A 9,054-nucleotide genomic window follows, 5' to 3' on the forward strand; every position below is an offset into this window, starting at 1 on the left:
AAAGAGGTAATAAGGTTAAATGAGTTGATTAGAGTAGCTCCTAATCCAATCTGACTGGTGTCCTTATAAGAAGAGGGCATTAGGATGCAGNGCCTCAGCCCCATCCTCTCTGAAACAGAACTGGGTCATAAATAAAAGGTAAAACTTCTTTGATTTTAACTGTCTCAAAGCTCCCTGTAGAGGAGAAAAGAAAGAGGCAGATTTCAGAGTGAGGAAAAGAAAATTTCCAGTATGCGGATCAGTATTAACTATGTTTTAAAATGCGTGAGTATCTAATCTCTGTTTTTTTGGCAATTTTTTCAGAAAAAGGCACGAACATGCATCTTGATGACTTATGAAACTAATTATATATAGTTACTATGTATATTATAATCATACATGTAATTTATTTATACACACATATACTTTTTTAATTTTTAAAAAACTGTCCAGAGTATTGGATCTCAGAAATGAATTCATGCTTGGACGACATTCCTTCTGAGTGTAGAGTCAGAAGTACTTTGGTGACAGAATTATCGTTGCTAAAATGTATATATCAAGAACAAATAATTGTACCCCCAAATTTCTCTTTGAATGATATGAGTGAATGCATGATACATGACCAGTGAGGGATTTTCTGAGAGCAAATGTTTGCCTAACATGTCAAAGCAGTTCTACTATTGCCAGACTGATCCATGATTGTAATGTATACTAGATCGATCTAAAAATATGGTGGTCAAAAGGTTAACTAACTAACTTTCAGGCATGGTTGTGGTTAGGGGAAGATATTTTGCTGCATTGGAGCCAAAAGAGATAAGTGAGGGAGGCTGGAAATATGCCCAGCGTCTCCAATCCTAAAGTCCTTGGGAAAATAACTTCTTTTCTTTTCTCATCCCCTTGAGGTGTTTTGCTAACCATGATTTTTACTAAGCTTTCTTAGGAGAGGAAAGCCTCTGGCAGGGAGTTAGATGTCTTTCCCCATTCACACCCACTACTTCCATTTCTTTAGTAAGATGTACGTAGGCTTAAACATCTTGAATGAAAAAGTAAAATTATTATATTGGAAAGAAAACTATTCAAGTTATCAAAATATTAACCTGTTAGGAGCTCCGACATGACTGCCATTGGCCAGGAGCCCCGCGGAGAAGCCGACAGTAAAAACACCTGAGCAAGGATTGGGGAAATTTCCGATTCCATGGGTAAGGAACTTAGAAGTTAGCACTCCGTCCTAACAAGTAAAATCTGAAGAGACTGAAAAGTCAACAACTCCTCTGGGATTTGTAAGAGGGGAAGGTCACAGGGCAAACCGCTGTCTCCAAGACTGGAGAGAGAGACAGGCGCATACAGGGAGTCAGTGTCCTGAGCAGACAGACATACAAGCAGAAACCACTGCCGGAAACATTCTAGGGAAGGATACCCTTAACTGTTGTAATTGACAGCGGCCGTTATGTTCTCGAGAGAGAACTTTCCTATTGATTTTTTGTTTTAGTTCTGTCTTCAATGGAGTTTCCTTTTCTTCTTCAGAGCTCCAGAAATACATCATTCTTGTATGTGAAATGTTCAGTATTGCATAAAGATTTTAGATAGTACCTCCAGTATCCAAAAATACCTAAAAGGATAGATGACAGACTTAACAGAATAATACAAATAAAGATTATATTGATGTATAAAAATTTAAGATGTTATAATTTTATGGGGTACTATTCTATTTACTATTCTATTTGGATGATTTTATCATCCATAAATTATAGGGTGGCAGCATGGAACGTGATAGAGTGGGCAAAGAACACAGAACTAGTGTAGGAAACCCGGATTCTAACCCTGGTTCTTTTGGAAATAATTTAATAGTTCCAGTCTTGAGTTTCTTCCATGGAAAATAAGATGGTAAACAAAAAGATTTTGATGTTCCTCCTGTCTCCAATATTATGTTAATCTATTTAAGTATACACATATCTTAAAATACTTGGCCAGTTTGCATGCGTATTCTAGTGTTTGTTCTGTAAATAACAGCTCAAAGGTGGTGAAACAGATGGTATCAGAAGATAATAGTGTCTGGAAGTTGACACCAAAAGGGAGGGAAGCCGCTGGTAAATACCCCACTGAAACATTTTGCACTGAATCATTCAGATTATAGAATTATTTCAAGGGTCATAGTAATTTATATAAGATGGATATAAACACGTCACCTTCAAAAACCCTATACTTTAACAATATCCATGTTACTAAAGGTTTTGCGGATAAAATGTAGCAGCTGCTCTTTACAGGAGAATCTGGCCGTTCTGAGCATAGACTTTTGAAGGCAAGCCTCTCCTGTCCTTGATAGTGATTCTATTTATTCTTTCAGAATTTATTGACTACAAGTTGAGAGAAAATGGGTTAACCACAATGAAAAAAAGTGAAAGAGAAGTGGTTGCTCTATTTTGTTTCTCTTCATCCTTTTGGGAGCTGAAAACACACAAAAAGATCTAGCATTGGCAGAAAGGACAAATGAATCAAAAAGAAACTCAAATCTACTGCGGGCAAAAGACCGGGAGCCTATGAATGATCTTTTCCTATGCAGTTTTGGGAATTGACTGTAGAATTTTGGGTGTATATTGGTGGGTTCTTGGGGCACAGTGTAAGTCATTCTCATTTCTCCACTTGTTCTCTCACCCGTGGATAACCTTTGGGAAGTAATATTTCAGAATGTTAGATTCTGATGAAATGGAAACTTGCTCAGAAGACAGAAGGCCTAGGATTGGCCTGAAGTTTAGTTGTGGGTGATGCGAAGGGCCTTTTTGTCTTTTTCCAAGTTGCTCAGCCACTTTTATTGGAATGGGAGAAATGGGAAGAAAGTAGACGTTTCTATCTAGGAATAAAAATCATGGACTTGTTTGAAACTTCCCTTTTATTCATCTTTCTGAATGCCAATCTTTATGGCTGGATAAAAAGGAAAAAAAAAAGATTTGGAATCTGCAATGGTCTCAACATTATGTTCAAACTTAACAATTAGGTAAATAAGCTTTATAAAGCTCGACGCCCCGAGCAGCCATGGGAATGTGAACTGAGACCCTGTTCAGAGGCGGTGCCATTTTATTCCCTTGGCAGTGTTGTCAAGTATTCCATGGATAAAGTTTGTTTATTGACTTGAAAAAATGTTTTGAACATTTTTGTTCTTTTGCACCTTCCTCTGAGAAGTCTTCTGAAAATTCTTTATTTTAGCACTGTATTTTACTATTGATTGATTAATTGATTGTTAGAATTAGAACACACACACACATTTCACTAGAAGCAAGCAATTTGAAATTAGTGATCAGGTTATTCATCTTTGTTTTCCTAGTATTAAGTAGAGTGATAAAATATAAAAAGCAGAAATCATTAGTGTTATCTTTAATTCCTTTTTTTTTTNCGTTTTGTACTAATAATCTTACACATAGGTAGGATTATTTCTTCTGCCTTTATCTAACTTGCCTTCTTTTACCCTTCATTCAGATCATCCTTAAATTAAAAAAAAATCATTTTATCATATTTATTTTCTATGTTGTCTTCAAGAACTTTTGGGAAAGAATTCTGACCAAAAATGGAAACCAATATTTTCATTCCACATGAGGAAACTGAGAGACAGAACATAAATGATTTTCCCTGGGGAATGTGTATTTATTTATTGTTTGTTTACTATATTGCCCAAGCTGGCCTTTTACATTTTTTTATTTAACATTTTTTTTGAAAGGCGTTCCCTATTCATTGAAGAAAGAATAAATTTTTCCTGATAAAAATATCAGGTTAAATTTAAAATTAGTGTTAATTTCCAATAATTATTCCATACCTCCATCTCAATTCTCTAATATTTGTTTTCTTATTAATATCTAATTACTAACTACTGACATCTTTCCTTTTGTTCTCTTCAATAGTATTCTCAAATCTGTTCTGATTATGCAACAACTACTTAAAGATATGGTTTGTATTCTTAACATATTTCTATTTACTTATTTATATTTTCTAAACTAGTACTATAAAAATGGATTTCTACATTATGAAACATATTTTCAAAATTCTGATTAAGTAAACATAAAAAATACACATTTAAATGATTATCGTGCTCATCCCAATTGTTTCTATATGTGTAATTTGACCTAGATGCAAACTGCTCACTTAATAATATATAAGACAGGGCAAAATAATTGGCAGTGTATGCAAATAATAAAGCGAACAGAATATATCCAATACCTTACCCAAATCTTATCTTTGTCAAAAGATGAAGTATAGAACAATTTGAATACACCATTTTCAGTGTTCTAGCGTTCTATTTTTTCAGTTTTTTTCCTATTATAACAACTTTGTATACATCAAGACTATCCATGTTTCCATGTTTTGTTTTGTTTTTTACCATACAATTTACCCCAACTTTGCCCTTCACCCCTTTTTGTGGAATCCGTTCTGTAATCAACACCCACAGGTCTCGTTTCTGCTTTCACCATTCTTGCTCTGCCTGCTCTTACTACTGGCTCAATTCAGCTATCTGTGTTTCTGCTTTTAATCCTAGGCTATCACTGGAGAGATTATTATAGAAAAATACCTCATTTTTGGTACTGCAGCTGTATGGCCTTTATATTCAGATGGAACTTCTACGCTTTTTAGAATGAATGCTTTTTGTGTATCTGCAATAATTTATACCTATTTTTGTAGCTGTTATTTCAAAGATTCACCTCTTTCCTCAAACCTTTTTTTCTCACTCACTCTCACCTACTCCTCTGTTCATTGAAAACCTTGCCTACAGGGAAAATGGAGACCACTATATATGAACTTTAACATACCCACCCATTTAGCAAATATTTATTGCACTCCTTTCTGCTTTGGATATATTAGGCCAAGTGTTATTCGGGGCCCTTACACCTAGTGAGGAAGACTGACTCATGTGGCAGACTCCTCGTTGTCCCTCATCATCCTCCTTATTCATTATAATTGAGTATAACTGGCAAATGGCCATTTAACAGTGATTATGGATGCAGGGTGTAATAACCGGTATTTTATGTTTTGTTTCATCTTTATTTTCTGACATTGTATAAAATAAACCTGTGGCACTTGTATAATTCTTAGAAGTCTACAGAAATGCATAGCTAATGCATAAAACTTAGTATTTCTTGCACACTATGCTAAGTACTACACATGGATTATTTGAATCCTGGTCACGTACTCATGAGGGTTTGCCGATGATCACTAGGTCGGCAAGTCTGTGCAAATACACATGCAAAGCTGAGGTTTACAAGGTTAAGTAACTAGCTCAAGGTCAAATATCCAGTAAGGATATGAACCTGCAGTACCAATATAGGACAATCTGGCTAAGAAGCGCCTATAATTAATCTTACAAGAGTAAGAACTTCTTAGTATCACAGCATTTCTAAAATAGAAGATTTTCCTTGGCTGTATCGTCTAGAAAAGTTAGATGCTAAACAATCTTTTCCACTTTCATGGCTTACAAAGGCCCTTAAAATAAAGAACAAATCATTGATGTGTCTTAAAAGGCTGAACGAGATCTGATCACTATTTCCTCTCACTGACCTCATGTTGAACTGCTTTCTTCTAGACTCTGAGACTCCAGCCACATGGGCTCTGTACTGTGTGTGTGTTCAATAAATGCAGCATGATCTCTTCTTTGTCATGTCTTTTTGCATGTCTCCTCTGTCTAGAAAGATCTTTACAACTTTGTGTTCCTATCATACTTATTACCTAGTACCCTACCCTCTCTAGTACACCATTAAATCGATTGACATGATTGTAAGATGCAATATTTGAAATAATCTTTTTATTTTGAGATAATTGTAGATTCCCATGAAGTTCTAAGAAATAGTACAGAGATATTCTGTCCACCTCCCCCCTAGTTCCCTCCAATGATAACCTTTGGTATAATTACAGTATAATATCACAACCAGGAAATGAATGTTGATACTCCACCAACATAATTGGATTTTCACCAGTTTCATATGCACTCATTTGTGTGTGTACATTTCTACCCAATCTTATCATGTGTAGAGTCATATGACAACTACCAGAGCCAATGTACAGAGCAATTCCATCACAAGGATCCCTCGTTATTCATTTTTATACCACATCCACCACCCTCGCTCCTCCCTTTGTAACTCCTGGCAGCCACTAAATGTTTTTTCAGGAGCACTGCTCAGATTTTTGAAGAATGGCCCTCAATCTCTACAATATTGTCATTTCAAAAATAAAAGAAATGTATATATGCTTTAAATTTTTTTTCTTTTGGTAATACACATTTTAATTTTTAAGACACATTTAGATTTACAGAAAAAATTTGAAGGATGGTTCAGAGTTCTGGTATGCCCCATACCCAGTTTCCCCATGAATAATATCTTACATTAATACAGTAAAGTTGTTCTAGTTAATGAAACAACATTTATACATTATCATTACAGTAGATGCTTCAGTCATGTTTCCTTACTACTTATCTAAATGTTATCTTTTTCTGTCCCAGGNGTTACTCTGGCAGCAGCTTCATACATCTGATGCTTACCGCGTGCGTCTTTTGACTGCATCAGTTTTTCCTGTGGTTGATTTAATCTTGTGTAGTTTTGTACAGTAACATGCTGTATAGGCTTGTAGCCTAGGAGCAATAGACCATGTGTCATGTAGCCTAGGTGTGCACTGGGCCATACCATCGAGGCCTGTGTTAAGTGCACTCTGTGATGTCCACACAAGGACAAAATCGTCTAAGGATGTGCCTCTCAGAACGTCTCCCCATCGTTAACCAGCGCATGACTATAAAGGAAAGAAGGCATAGTATCTGGGAGAGACATAGATGTGGTTATTAAATGCGGAAAATGTTTTCTGATAGTTTCTGTTTTCTCAGTGAGATAGAAAGCAAAGTCTTCAGCTGAGAGTGAAGGAGAAGGTTTTGGGGGTTTAAGGAGAAAGGAGGGAAAACCCAGTCACCTTGGGGATTTGAAAAGTGGACAGACTAAGTAAGGAAAATTGTGTTTGCCAAGTACAATTAAGGGCTCAGGTGCATTGGGAAAGTGAGAGCAGTGGTGTGATGCATGCTTCTCCCCCGCCGTGTCCAGATGCTCAGTTCTATGCACAGAGAAGGTGAAGGTTTGGATTTAGCCAGGCTTGTGTGATTATTAGTTTTTGTTTTCCCACAATGTGGTATTCTACCATTTGTATCTGAAAGGGTGTTAAATATGCTTAAAATGCATCCAATACTGATATAAAGTGAAAATAATAGTATCGAAGCCTGTCAATGGATAGAGAAACCGGAAACTGGGGAAATGGCAGTTAGCAAACCTGTATGTGATTTAACATTTTCTGTAAGTATGTATTACCTACTTGATTTATAAAGTGTCATATGTATAAGTATATTTATAAATGTTTTGATTGTAAGATGACGGATGGATGAAATAGATTTTAACTGTAAAATAGGCGTGACATTTTAATGGAAAACAGGAATTATAGCAGACAATAAGCTCCATTTGTGAAAATGATTCAAAATGACTACTAAAACCAACAAATAGAATGATCCAACTCAGATATAAAGATCAGTGCTAATTTTAACATAACTCTAGTATTTGTACCAAGAAAAAAATGCTATTTTCCACTTCTGGAAATGTACATGAATATCTAGGTGTTGGGTTTTGAAGCTGTATATTCAAAAGCTAATTGGGGGGATATAGAACCAGTAATAAAAAACAACAAAAAAAGTGGATTAGCCTGAAAGAAAAATGATACATTGAAAGGTCATGAAACTTTGAAAATTGGCTCATAGTTTCAATAATTTTATAAATATGAATCCTCATTCAAGCTTGAATACAATTCGTGACATGATATGAGTGCAGAGGGGTCATATGGAATAACTTACTTTACCTACATAAAGGAGTGGAGACATCTATAATGGGAAGAAATAGAGCATCAAGAATTGAACATGCTTTGAATTCTAAATTATATGTGTTTTGCATGCAAACAACTGGTTATGCACATAAATTCAATCCTTGAAGTTTTTTGTCATTTGAAAAACCAGAATTTAGTAAATTGAGAGGGTATTAAATATGTATGTACACAAATACTGTACAGTGCTGTACATATTGTTGTCGTTTGTTATATATTTCCCTGATAGACCTATTGATTTCTCACAGGTATGAATTTCAGCCTTTTTGCTTTGGTTGTCATTGCTTTTAACCATTCAGCCTCACTATGTCTCATTGTTTTCTTCTTGAATCAGGCAATTACGTCTCTAAAGATAAAAGAACTTTTTTTTTTTTCATTTTCCTTGCTTTGGAAATTAGGTCATCTTGACATTTAGCAGTCTACTTAAATTATACTGATTGTACCTTAATGTTCCAAGCAAAGTTTCACTGCATGGAAAGTTCCAACTGAAGGAGGAGAAAGGGACAAATTACATTGATGGGATGAGTTTAAGAGAGACATCTGCTGGCTGCATTTGAATAGCTACTCTGGGAAATTTTTATCAGAATTGGTAGTTTTACTTTATAATGTACAGTCAGGGAAAGGGGGGGAATATGTAGCAAAAATATCCGACAACATTGCCAGAATTTAGCTGATTTAAATAATATTGTCAATTACACTGTAACTACAAGTACACAAAAAGATACATAGGTGTATGCACTATGGAAAAAATGCTTTAGCTGCGCTCATTGATAATGCCCTTCTTTTAAATAATAATAAATGGATAGTAAAGTCATATGTAACATAATCATAAAGTAATGGTAAATAAATGATTATAAACTAATATAACATTTAGCTGGACAAAATTATTTGTCAAAAAGTGAAAAAAGAATGCCAAATACAGAACATTTTATAAATTGTTATCTTTGGATATGAACATTTAAAAAATTTGAACTGTCACATCTTAATATGCACTGTCTTAAGATCTATTTTTGTTTTGCCATTCAACTTTGTTCATATATTTATTCATGTAAATGGTACCAACAATGCTAATAATAATTATTATGTAGATTTCTTTTTTTGCTACAGCCATCACTTCTAAAGATACCAAGAAGTGGGTACAGTTTAATAATTATGTCTGTGTGTGACATATTACTTTACACATACATTACTATG

The sequence above is a fragment of the Hipposideros armiger genome, unplaced genomic scaffold (genome assembly GCF_001890085.2).
Source record: "Hipposideros armiger isolate ML-2016 unplaced genomic scaffold, ASM189008v1 scaffold_773, whole genome shotgun sequence".
Taxonomy (NCBI): domain Eukaryota; kingdom Metazoa; phylum Chordata; class Mammalia; order Chiroptera; family Hipposideridae; genus Hipposideros; species Hipposideros armiger.